Consider the following 12,810-nt stretch of genomic DNA (forward strand, 5'->3'; position numbering starts at 1 on the left):
GGTCAAGGTCATATTGGTGCATTATATCAATGTCATATTAAGTATCAGTGGCAAATGAACAAAGATCACTTGAAGGTCAAAAGTCAAGCAGGTCACTTGAAGGTCAAGGTCACGTGAAGGTCAAGGTCACGTGAAGGTCAAGGTCACCTGAAGGTCAAGGTCACGTGAAGGTCAAGTACATTTGAAGATCAAGGTCACTTGAAGCCAAGGTCATGTGAAGGTCAAGGTCACGTGAAGGTCAAGGTCACTTGAAGGTCACGTGAAGGTCAAGGTCATGTGAAGGTCGAAGTCACATCAATTCATGATTCTAGGACATATGGCGCTCTAGGTCACCTTGGCGGAGGTATGTCCTCTACGAGGACCATGTCCGCGTTCAGGACTTGCTCACTTGTTTTTTTTTTTTTTCAAAATAATGCTGATACAGGCCCCAGTATCTGTGTTATTGAATATGGCTTACTTAGTAAACAAAGCGATTTCGCAGTTTATGGATATCATCGGGACAATTAAGGGAAAATTGACCTGGCCTCTAATGGCAGATTCGGCCCTTCTAGAGCAGAATCTCGCTTGTGAGGATATGACGTTAGAACTTCAGGGACAGCTGCGAGCTCTTCAGGAGTCGCGGGTTTTCAAATGGTTTTCGTGGCTACTCCCAGAGGCGCCGCGCTTTGAAGACTACCCAGCAGTCGCCTCTCAGGATGGATTCCTCGGCAGGTGGCTGCGGCGCTGTCCTTGGGTTGGGGGCTTGTGGGAAGCCCGGGAGGAACTACAGCGGTGCGAACTTTGTTTGCATCAGATGGAGAGAGAAGCTTTAAGATTCAAAGACGAATTGAAATCAACGTGGTTCGTTGGCAAGCTTCTCCCCGGATTTGACTTGGGACAAAGGATGGAAGAATCCCTTTCTATTGGAAATAGGAACTACTACATCGGTGGTATGGCTGCAGCTTCCGTCATATTCGGCGGAATTATGCTTGCCTGGAGGAGGAGGAGGATGGCTGAAGAAGACGTGGACAGCAGCTCTTTCGAAGAACATGTTCCAGAATTGGAGCACTTAGGCGAAGATCTGTTGGACGGAAATGAACAGGAAATGGAAACCGAACAGACTACGCTCTTGCAAAATCTCAAGGATGAAAATGATGAGTTAAAAAGACAAATTGAAGAAATGGGGAGAATAGTAGAAATGGACACAAAACTGCAAAATAAACAAGTAAAGGAATTGAAAAATGAGATAGACGAATTAAAGAGAGAAAAAGAAAACCTGGAATGTGAGTGTGTCGGAAAAGACATCCAGTTGACAGAGCATGGAAATTTGCTGGAAATTCTCAGGAAGGAGAATACAGAAATGAAGAATGAAGAAATTCAAAACAGAGAAGAGGTCAGCGAATTGAAAAATGAGATAGACGAATTAAAGAGAGAAAAAGAAAACCTGGAATGTGAGTGTGTCGGAAAAGACATCCAGTTGACAGAGCATGGAAATTTGCTGGAAATTCTCAGGAAGGAGAATACAGAAATGAAGAATGAAGAAATTCAAAACAGAGAAGAGGTCAGCGAATTGAAAAAGGAGATAGACGAATTAAAGAGAGAAAAAGAAAACCTGGAATGTGAGTGTGTCGGAAAAGACATCCAGTTGACAGAGCATGGAAATTTGCTGGAAATTCTCAGGAAGGAGAATACAGAAATGAAGAATGAAGAAATTCAAAACAGAGAAGAGGTCAGCGAATTGAAAAATGAGATAGACGAATTAAAGAGAGAAAAAGAAAACCTGGAATGTGAGTGTGTCGGAAAAGACATCCAGTTGACAGAGCATGGAAATTTGCTGGAAATTCTCAGGAAGGAGAATACAGAAATGAAGAATGAAGAAATTCAAAACAGAGAAGAGGTCAGCGAATTGAAAAAGGAGATAGACGAATTAAAGAGAGAAAAAGAAAACCTGGAATGTGAGTGTGTCGGAAAAGACATCCAGTTGACAGAGCATGGAAATTTGCTGGAAATTCTCAGGAAGGAGAATACAGAAATGAAGAATGAAGAAATTCAAAACAGAGAAGAGGTCAGCGAATTGAAAAATGAGATAGACGAATTAAAGAGAGAAAAAGAAAACCTGGAATGTGAGTGTGTCGGAAAAGACATCCAGTTGACAGAGCATGGAAATTTGCTGGAAATTCTCAGGAAGGAGAATACAGAAATGAAGAATGAAGAAATTCAAAACAGAGAAGAGGTCAGCGAATTGAAAAAGGAGATAGACGAATTAAAGAGAGAAAAAGAAAACCTGGAATGTGAGTGTGTCGGAAAAGACATCCAGTTGACAGAGCATGGAAATTTGCTGGAAATTCTCAGGAAGGAGAATACAGAAATGAAGAATGAAGAAATTCAAAACAGAGAAGAGGTCAGCGAATTGAAAAAGGAGATAGACGAATTAAAGAGAGAAAAAGAAAACCTGGAATGTGAGTGTGTCGGAAAAGACATCCAGTTGACAGAGCATGGAAATTTGCTGGAAATTCTCAGGAAGGAGAATACAGAAATGAAGAATGAAGAAATTCAAAACAGAGAAGAGGTCAGCGAATTGAAAAATGAGATAGACGAATTAAAGAGAGAAAAAGAAAACCTGGAATGTGAGTGTGTCGGAAAAGACATCCAGTTGACAGAGCATGGAAATTTGCTGGAAATTCTCAGGAAGGAGAATACAGAAATGAAGAATGAAGAAATTCAAAACAGAGAAGAGGTCAGCGAATTGAAAAAGGAGATAGACGAATTAAAGAGAGAAAAAGAAAACCTGGAATGTGAGTGTGTCGGAAAAGACATCCAGTTGACAGAGCATGGAAATTTGCTGGAAATTCTCAGGAAGGAGAATACAGAAATGAAGAATGAAGAAATTCAAAACAGAGAAGAGGTCAGCGAATTGAAAAATGAGATAGACGAATTAAAGAGAGAAAAAGAAAACCTGGAATGTGAGTGTGTCGGAAAAGACATCCAGTTGACAGAGCATGGACATTTGCTGGAAATTCTCAGGAAGGAGAATACAGAAATGAAGAATGAAGAAATTCAAAACAGAGAAGAGGTCAGCGAATTGAAAAATAAGGTAGGTAAATTAAAGAGAGAAAAATATAAGCTGGAATCTGAGTGCGTCGGAAAAGACATCCAGATGAAAGAGCTTGAAAATATGTTTGAAATTCTCAAAGAAGAGAATGAGAAAGGGAAGAAAAATCAAATTGAGAAAACAGTAAACCTGAATAAATTGAAAAATGAAGTGGGCAAATTAAAGGCAGAAAAGACGAAATTGGAATCTGAATGTGTCCAAAACGAGATTCAGAAGAAGAGACTGGAAAATTTGCTGGAAAAACTTAGAAAGGAAAATCAAAGTGGAAATGAATGGAAACAGGAATTTGAAGAACTGAAAGAAGAAAAGGAGAAACTTGAAGCAAAATTGGTGCAAGAATATGAAAAACTAGAATTTGTCTGCAAAATAAAAGACCTCGAAATAATGGAACAAAAAATGATGGCTGAAAAGTTTGAAAGGGAAAATAAAGAAAAGAAAAAGGCGCAAAGTGAGAACACGGAACAACTGAATAAATTGAAAAGTGAACTTTGTGAACTTAAGGCAGAAAGGAAGCTAAAAGCTGAGGAGGAGGAAGAGCGTAAAACCGAGAATAAAGAGGAACATAAGAGGAAAAGCTTATTAATGGCTGGATTAAGTGCGCAGATGAATAATAGGCCCAAAGAGGCTGTAGATATCTTCACCCAAGCCTTGGCTGTGGAGACTGACAACGACGAAGGAATGGCTCTTCTGCATGTCCTTCGAGCTGAAGCGAACGCAGCCACTGAGAAGCCTCCTAATATGGATATTGTATTAGACTGCTCCATGGCCATCGAGAAAGGATGTGAAGGATGGAAAGCGTACATGATACGAGGGCGGTACCTCGTCAAACTCGGCATTTTCGACGCGGCCCTGAAGGACTTCGAAACGGTGAAAGTGAAGAAAAATGAGAAATTTTCAAAAATCGTTGAAGATACTAAGGCACTGCAGAAGGAATGGGAAGACAAAGGACACTATGCGATCCTGGGTTTAGAAAAGACAGCCACGAAGGCAGAGGTTATAAAATCCTTCAGGGACCTGTCCATGGCTTTCCACCCTGACAGACATCGGGACAAACCCGAATTCCTACAGGAGGCATTCGAGGAGAAGTACAAAAAGGTGGTCAACGCGAAACTGATTCTGGCTGACGAAAGGAACCGAAGAGATTATGACGAAGAGCTACGCCAACAGGAGGAATATGAACACTGGGAGAAGAGTGGCGGCCAGTGGAATCGTCAGGAGCCAGGGCAGTGGAACCACGGGCGGCCATACCATCAAGGACGCCCCAGATGGGAAGGGCATAGGCAGTACAATCAAGGACCAAGAAAGGAGCAACATCGTCAAGGGAACAACCACCGATATTATTATTAAGGATTTCGCAATGTGTAAAGGAACGATCATTTCAGTTTAGTGCAGTGAGCATGAAAAAAAAAATGAAAATGAAAAAAAAAAATTAAAAACAAAAAATCCAAAAAAAATATAAAACCAAAAAATCCAAAAAAAAAATAAAAAACCAAAAATCCAAAAAAAAAAATATAAAAACCAAAAATCCAAAAAAAAAAAAAAAAATATATATATATATATATATATATATAGTGGAAACATTTTTAGGATAAGATTCAGTTGAATTTTTCAGTTTAGTGGTGTGAACTGAAAAAAAAATGTGTAGTGGAAACTATTTTTAGTACGTTGTGTCCCTTCAAGAAGCTTCCATTGTGCTGGTATAGTGGAACAGGAATATGTTTGCTGCTCTGAACACAGGAATAAATAAAAAATCCCAGAAATAAGGTGGATTCCAGCCCTCCAGATGTAAATGGAATAATCTACGAGATGGATTCAGCAGATGGAAGAAGTCCACACTTGTTTTGGAATGCACTGTTCCTTGATAAAGATTCACCTGTACTGTTTCTTTATCAGGTGGACAGATGCAGAAGAAACAAGTATGACTTCTTTTAGTATGCTGTGTCCCCTCAAGAAGATTCCATTATCCTGGAATAGGGGATCAGGAAAATGTTTAGTGCTGTGAACAGGAAAAACATAGGAAATGGCAGTTTAGTGCTGTGAACATAGAAAAAATTAATCTCCAAAAATGATTAAAAAAATGAACAATGGAAAAAAAATATAAAACAAAAAATCCAAAATTAATAAAAAACCAAAAATCCAAAAAAAAAAAATATAAAAAACAAAAATCCAAAAATATATATATATATATATATAGTGGAAACATGTTTTTATAAGTTTCAGTTGAATTTCTCAGTTTAGTGCTGTGAATCGAAAAAAAAATGTGTAGTGGAAACTATTTTTAGAATAAGTTTCAGTTGAGTTTTAGTTTAGTTTAGTTTTGTAAGGAAATAAGTTTTCCTGTAATAGCCATTGAGAGACGGACAGTCAATGCCAAGTGGAGTTCAGCCTTCCAGACCAAATGGAATAATCTACAAGATGGATTCAGCAGAGGGAAGAAGTCCCACTTGTTTTGGAATGCACTGTTCCTTGATAAAGATTCACTTGTACGGTTTCTTTATCAGGTGGACAGGATGCAGAAGAAACAAGTATGACTTCTTTTAGTATGCTGTGTCCCCTCAAGAAGCTTCCATTATCCAGGAATAGTGGATCATGAAAATGTTTAGTGCTGTGAACAGGAAAATCATAGGAAATGGCAGTTTAGTGCAGTAAACATAGAAAAAATGATTCTCCAAAAATGATTAAAAAATTGAAAAATGAAAAAAAAAATATAAAACAAAAAATCCAAAAAAAATAAAAAACCAAAAATCCAAAAAAAAATATAAAAAACCAAAAATCCAAAAAAAAATATATATATAGTGGAAACATATTTTTAGGATAAGTTTCAGTTGAATTTTTCAGTTTAGTGCTGTGAACTGAAAAAAAAATGTGTAGTGGAAACTATTTTTAGTACATTGTGTCCCTTCAAGAAGCTTCCACTGTGCTGGTGTAGTGGAACAGGAATATGTTTGCTGCTGTGAACACAGGAATAAATAAAAAATCCCAGAAATAAGGTGGATTCCAGCCCTCCAGATGTAAATGGAATAATCTACAAGATGGACTCAGCAGAGGGAAGAAGTCCACACTTGTTTTGGAATGCACTGTTCCTTGATAAAGATTCACCTGTACTGTTTCTTTATCAGGTGGACAGATGCAGAAGAAACAAGTATGACTTCTTTTAGTATGCTGTGTCCCCTCAAGAAGATTCCATTATCCTGGAATAGTGGATCATGAAAATGTTTAGTGCTGTGAACAGGAAAATGATAGGAAATGGCAGTTTAGTGCAGTGAACATAGAAAAAATGAATCTCCAAAAATTATTAAAAAATTGAAAAATGAAAAAAAAAATATAAAACAAAAAATCCCAAAAAAAATAAAAAACCAAAAATCCCAAAAAAAAAAAAAAAAAAAAACCAAAAATCAAAAAAATAAATATATATATATATATATATATATATATATATATATATATATATATATATATATATATATATATATATATATATAGTGGAAACATTTTTAGGATAAGTTTCAGTTGAATTTTTCAGTTTAGTGCTGTGAACTGAAAAAAAAATGTGTAGTGGAAACTATTTTTAGTACGTTATGTCCCTTCAAGAAGCTTCCATTGTGCTGGTGTAGTGGAACAGGAATATGTTTGCTGCTCTGAACACAGGAATAAATAAAAAATCCCAGAAATAAGGTGGATTCCAGCCCTCCAGATGTAAATGGAATAATCTAGAAGATGGATTCAGCAGAGGGAAGAAGTGCCACTTGTTTTGGAATGCACTGTTCCTTGATAAAGATTCACCTGTACTGTTTCTTTATCAGGTGGACAGATGCAGAAGAAACAAGTATGACTTCTTTTAGTATGCTGTGTCCCCTCAAGAAGATTCCATTATCCAGGAATAGGGAATCAGGAAAATGTTTAGTGCTGTGAACAGGAAAAACATAGGAAAAGGCAGTTTAGTGCAGTGAACATAGAAAAAATGAATCTCCAAAAATAATTAAAAAATTGAAAAAAAAAATATAAAACAAAAAATCCAAAAAAAAAAATAAAAAACCAAAAATCCAGAAAAAAATATAAAAAACCAAAAATCCAAATATATATATATATATATATATATATATATATATATATATATATATATATATATATATATATATATATATATATATATATATATATATTTATATAGTGGAAACATTTTTAGAATAGGTTTCAGTTGAATTTTTCAGTTTAGTGCTGTGAACTGAAGAAAAATGTGTAGTGGAAACTATTTTTAGTACGTTGTGTCCCTTCAAGAAGCTTCCATTGTGCTGGTGTAGTGGAACAGGAATATGTTTGCTGCTCTGAACACAGGAATAAATAAAAAAATCCCAGAAATAAGGTGGATTCCAGCCCTCGAGATGTAAATGGAATAATCTACGAGATGGATTCAGCAGATGGAAAAAGTCCACACTTGTTTTGGAATGCACTGTTCCTTGATAAAGATTCACTTGTACTGTTTCTTTATCAGGTGGACAGATGCAGAAGAAACAAGTATGACTTCTTTTAGTATGCTGTGTCCCCTCAAGAAGCTTCCATTATCCTGAAATAGAGGACAGGAAAATGCTTAGTGCTGTGAACAGGAAAATCATAGGAAATGGCAGTTTAGTGCAGTGAACATAGAAAAAATGAATCTCCAAAAATGATTAAAAAATTGAAAAATGAAAAAAAATATAAAACCAAAAATCCAAAAAAATATAAAAACCAAAAATCCAAAAAAAAATATAAAAAACCAAAAATCCAAAAAAAAAATATATATATAGTGGAAACATATTTTTAGGATAAGTTTCAGTTGAATTTTTCAGTTTAGTGCTGTGAACTGAAAAAAAATGTTTAGTGGAAACTAATTTTAGTACATTGTGTCCCTTCAAGAAGCTTCCATTGTGCTGGTGTAGTGGAACAGGAATATGTTTGCTGCTCTGAACACAGGAATAAATAAAAAATCCCAGAAATAAGGTGGATTCCAGCCCTCCAGATGTAAAGGGAATAATCTACAAGATGGATTCAGCAGATGGAAGAAGTCCACACTTGTTTTGGAATGCACTGTTCCTTGATAAAGATTCACTTGTACTGTTTCTTTATCAGGTGGACAGATGCAGAAGAAACAAGTATAACTTCTTTTAGTATGCTGTGTCCCTTCAAGAAGCTTCCATTGTGCTGGTGTAGTGGAACAGGATTATGTTTGCTGCTCTGAACACAGGAATAAATAAAAAATCCCAGAAATAAGGTGGATTCCAGCCCTCCAGATGTAAATGGAATATTCTACAAGATGGATTCAGCAGAGGGAAGAAGTCCCACTTGTTTTGGAATGCACTGTTCCTTGATAAAGATTCACTTGTACTGTTTCTTTATCAGGTGGACAGATGCAGAAGAAACAAGTATGACTTCTTTTAGTATGCTGTGTCCCCTCAAGAAGATTCCATTATCCTGGTATAGTGGATCAGGAAAATATTAGTGCTGTGAACAGGAAAAACATAGGAAAAGGCAGTTTAGTGCAGTGAACATAGAAAAAATGAATCTCCAAAAATAATTAAAAAATTGAAAAATGAAAAAAAAATATAAAACAAAAAATCCAAAAATAAATAAAAAAAAAACCAAAAATCCAAAAAAAATATAAAAAACCAAAAATCCTAAAAAAAAAAAAATATATATATATATATAGTGGAAACATTTTTAGGATAAGTTTCAGTTGAATTTTTCAGTTTAGTGCTGTGAACTGAAAAAAAATGTATAGTGGAAACTATTTTTTAGTACGCTGTGTCCCTTCAAGAAGCTTCCATTGTGCTGGTGTAGTGGAACTGGAATATGTTTGCTGCTCTGAACACAGGAATAAATAAAAAAATCCCAGAAATAAGGTGGATTCCAGCCCTCCAGATGTAAATGGAATAATCTACGAGATGGATTCAGCAGATGGAAGAAGTCCACACTTGTTTTGGAATGCACTGTTCCTTGATAAAGATTCACCTGTACTGTTTCTTTATCAGGTGGACAGATGCAGAAGAAACATGTATAACTTCTTTTAGTATGCTGTGTCCCTTCAATAAGCTTCCATTGTGCTGGTGTAGTGGAACTGGAATATGTTTGCTGCTTTGAACACAGGAATAAATAAAAAATCCCAGAAATAAGGTGGATTCCAGCCCTCCAGATGTAAATGGAATAATCTACGAGATGGATTCAGCAGATGGAAGAAGTCCACACTTGTTTTGGAATGCACTGTTCCTTGATAAAGATTCACCTGTACTGTTTCTTTATCAGGTGGACAGATGCAGAAGAAACATGTATGACTTCTTTTAGTATGCTGTGTCCCTTCAAGAAGCTTCCATTGTGCTGGTGTAGTGGAACTGGAATATGTTTGCTGCTGTGAACACAGGAATAAATAAAAAATCCCAGAAATAAGGTGGATTCCAGCCCTCCAGATGTAAATGGAATAATCTACGAGATAGATTCAGCAGATGGAAGAAGTCCACACTTGTTTTGGAATGCACTGTTCCTTGATAAAGATTCACTTGTACTGTTTCTTTATCAGGTGGACAGATGCAGAAGAAACAAGTATGACTTCTTTTAGTATGCTGTGTCCCCTTAAGAAGATTCCATTATCCTGGAATAGTGGATCAGGAAAATGTTTAGTGGTGTGAACAGGAAAAACATAGGAAATGGCAGTTTAGTGCAGTAAACATAGAAAAATTGAATCTCCAAAAATAATTAAAAAATTGAAAAATGAAAAAAAATATAAAACAAAAAATCCAAAAAAAAATAAAAAACCAAAAATCCAAAAAAAAATATAAAAAACCAAAAATCCAAAAAAAAAAATATATATATAGTGGAAACATTTTTAGGATAAGTTTCAGTTGAATTTTTCAGTTTAGTGCTGTGAACTGAAAAAAAATGTGTAGTGGAAACTATTTTTAGTACATTGTGTCCCTTCAAGAAGCTTCCATTGTGCTGGCGTAGTGGAACAGGAATATGTTTGCTGCTGTGAACACAGGAATAAATAAAAAATCCCAGAAATAAGGTGGATTCCAGCCCTCCAGATGTAAATGGAATATTCTACAAGATGGATTCAGCAGAGGGAAGAAGTCCCACTTGTTTTGGAATGCACTGTTCCTTGATAAAGATTCACTTGTACTGTTTCTTTATCAGGTGGACAGATGCAGAAGAAACAAGTATGACTTCTTTTAGTATGCTGTGTCCCCTCAAGAAGCTTCCATTATCCTGGAATAGTGGATCATGAAAATGTTTAGTGCTGTGAACAGGAAAATGATAGGAAATGGCAGTTTAGTGAAGTGAACATAGAAAAAATGAATCTCCAAATATAATCAAAAAATTGAAAAATGAAAAAAAAATATAAAACAAAAAATACAAAAAAAAAATAAAAAACCTAAAATCCAAAAAAAAAAAATATAAAAAACCAAAAATCCAAAAAAAAAAAAAATATATACATATATAGTGGAAACATTTTTAGGATAAGTTTCAGTTGAATTTTTCAGTTTAGTGCTGTGAACTGAAAAAAAATGTGTAGTGGAAACTATTTTTAGTACGTTGTGTCCCTTCAAGAAGCTTCCATTGTGCTGATGTAGTGGAACAGGAATATATTTGCTGCTCTGAACACAGGAATAAATAAAAAATCCCAGAAATAAGGTGGATTCCAGCCCTCCAGATGTAAATGGAATATTCTACAAGATGGATTCAGCAGAGGGAAGAAGTCCCACTTGTTTTGGAATGCACTGTTCCTTGATAAAGATTAACCTGTACTGTTTCTTTATCAGGTGGACAGATGCAGAAAAAACAGGTATGACTTCTTTTAGTACGCTGTGTCCCCTCAAGAAGATTCCATTATCCTGGAATAGTGGATCAGGAAAATGTTTAGTGCTGTGAACATGAAAAAACATAGGAAATGGCAGTTTAGTGCAGTGAACATAGAAAAAATGAATCTCCAAAAATGATTAAAAAATTGAAAAATGAAAAAAAAAAATATAAAACAAAAAATCCAAAAAAATAAAAAACCAAAAATCCAAAAAAAATATAAAAAACAAAAATCCAAAAAAAAATATATATTGTGGAAACATATTTTTATGATAAGTTTCAGTTGAATTTTTCAGTTTAGTGCTGTGAACTGAAAAAAAATGTGTAGTGGAAACTATTTTTAGTACATTGTGTCCCTTCAAGAAGCTTCCATTGTGCTGGTGTAGTGGAACAGGAATATGTTTGCTGCTGTGAACACAGGAATAAATAAAAAATCATAGAAATAAGGTGGATTCCAGCCCTCCAGATGTAAATGGAATATTCTACAAGATGGATTCAGCAGAGGGAAGAAGTCCCACTTGTTTTGGAATGCACTGTTCCTTGATAAAGATTCACCTGTACTGTTTCTTTATCAGGTGGACAGATGCAGAAGAAACAAGTATGACTTCTTTTAGTATGCTGTGTCCCCTCAAGAAGATTCCATTATCCTGGAATAGTGGATCATGAAAATGTTTAGTGCTGTGAACAGGAAAAACATAGGAAATGGCAGTTTAGTGCAGTGAACATAGAAAAAATTATTCTCCAAAAATAATAAAAAAATTGAAAAATGAAAAAAAAATATAAAACAAAAAATCCAAAAAAAAAATAAAAAACCATAAATCCAAAAAAAATATAAAAAACTAAAAATCCAAAAATAATATATATATAGTGGAAACATATTTTTTGGATAAGTTTCAGTTGAATTTTTCAGTTTAGTGCTGTGAACTGAAAAACAATGTGTAGTGGAAACTATTTTTAGTACATTGTGTCCCTTCAAGAAGCTTCCATTGTGCTGGTGTAGTGGAACAGGAATATGTTTGCTGCTCTGAACACAGGAATAAATAAAAAATCACAGAAATAAGGTGGATTCCAGCCCTCCAGATGTAAATGGAATATTCTACAAGATGGACTCAGCAGAGGGAAGAAGTCCACACTTCTTTTGGAATGCACTGTTCCTTGATAAAGATTCACTTGTACTGTTTCTTTATCAGGTGGACAGATGCAGAAGAAACAAGTATGACTTCTTTTAGTATGCTGTGTCCCCTCAAGAAGCTTCCATTATCCTGGAATAGTGGATCATGAAAATGTTTAGTGCTGTGAAAAGGAAAATGATAGGAAAAGGCAGTTTAGTGCAGTGAACATAGAAAAAATGAATCTCCAAAAATGATTAAAAAATTGAAAAATGAAAAAAAAATATAAAACAAAAAATCCAAAAAAAATAAAAAACCAAAAATCCAAAAAAAATATAAAAAACAAAATCCAAAAAAAAATATATATAGTGGAAACATATTTTTATGATTAGTTTCAGTTGAATTTTTCAGTTTAGTGCTGTGAATCGAAAAAAAAATGTGTAGTGGGAATAAGTTTCAGTTGAGTTTTAGTTTAGTTTAGTTTTGTATGGAAATAAGTTTTCCTGTAATAGCCATTGAGAGACGGACAGTCAATGCCAAGTGGAGTTCGGCCTTCCAGAGCAAATGGAATAATCTACAAGATGGATTCAGCGGAGGAAAAAAGTCCCACTTGTTTTGGAATGCACTGTTCCTTGATAAAGATTCACCTGTACTGTTTCTTTATCAGGTGGACAGATGCAGAAGAAACAAGTATGACTTCTTTTAGTATGCTGTGTCCCTTCAAGAAGCTTCCATTATCCTGGAATAGTGGATCATGAAAATTTTTAGTGCTGTGAACAGGAAAAA

The sequence above is a fragment of the Palaemon carinicauda genome, chromosome 30, assembly GCF_036898095.1.
Source record: "Palaemon carinicauda isolate YSFRI2023 chromosome 30, ASM3689809v2, whole genome shotgun sequence".
NCBI lineage: Eukaryota > Metazoa > Arthropoda > Malacostraca > Decapoda > Palaemonidae > Palaemon > Palaemon carinicauda.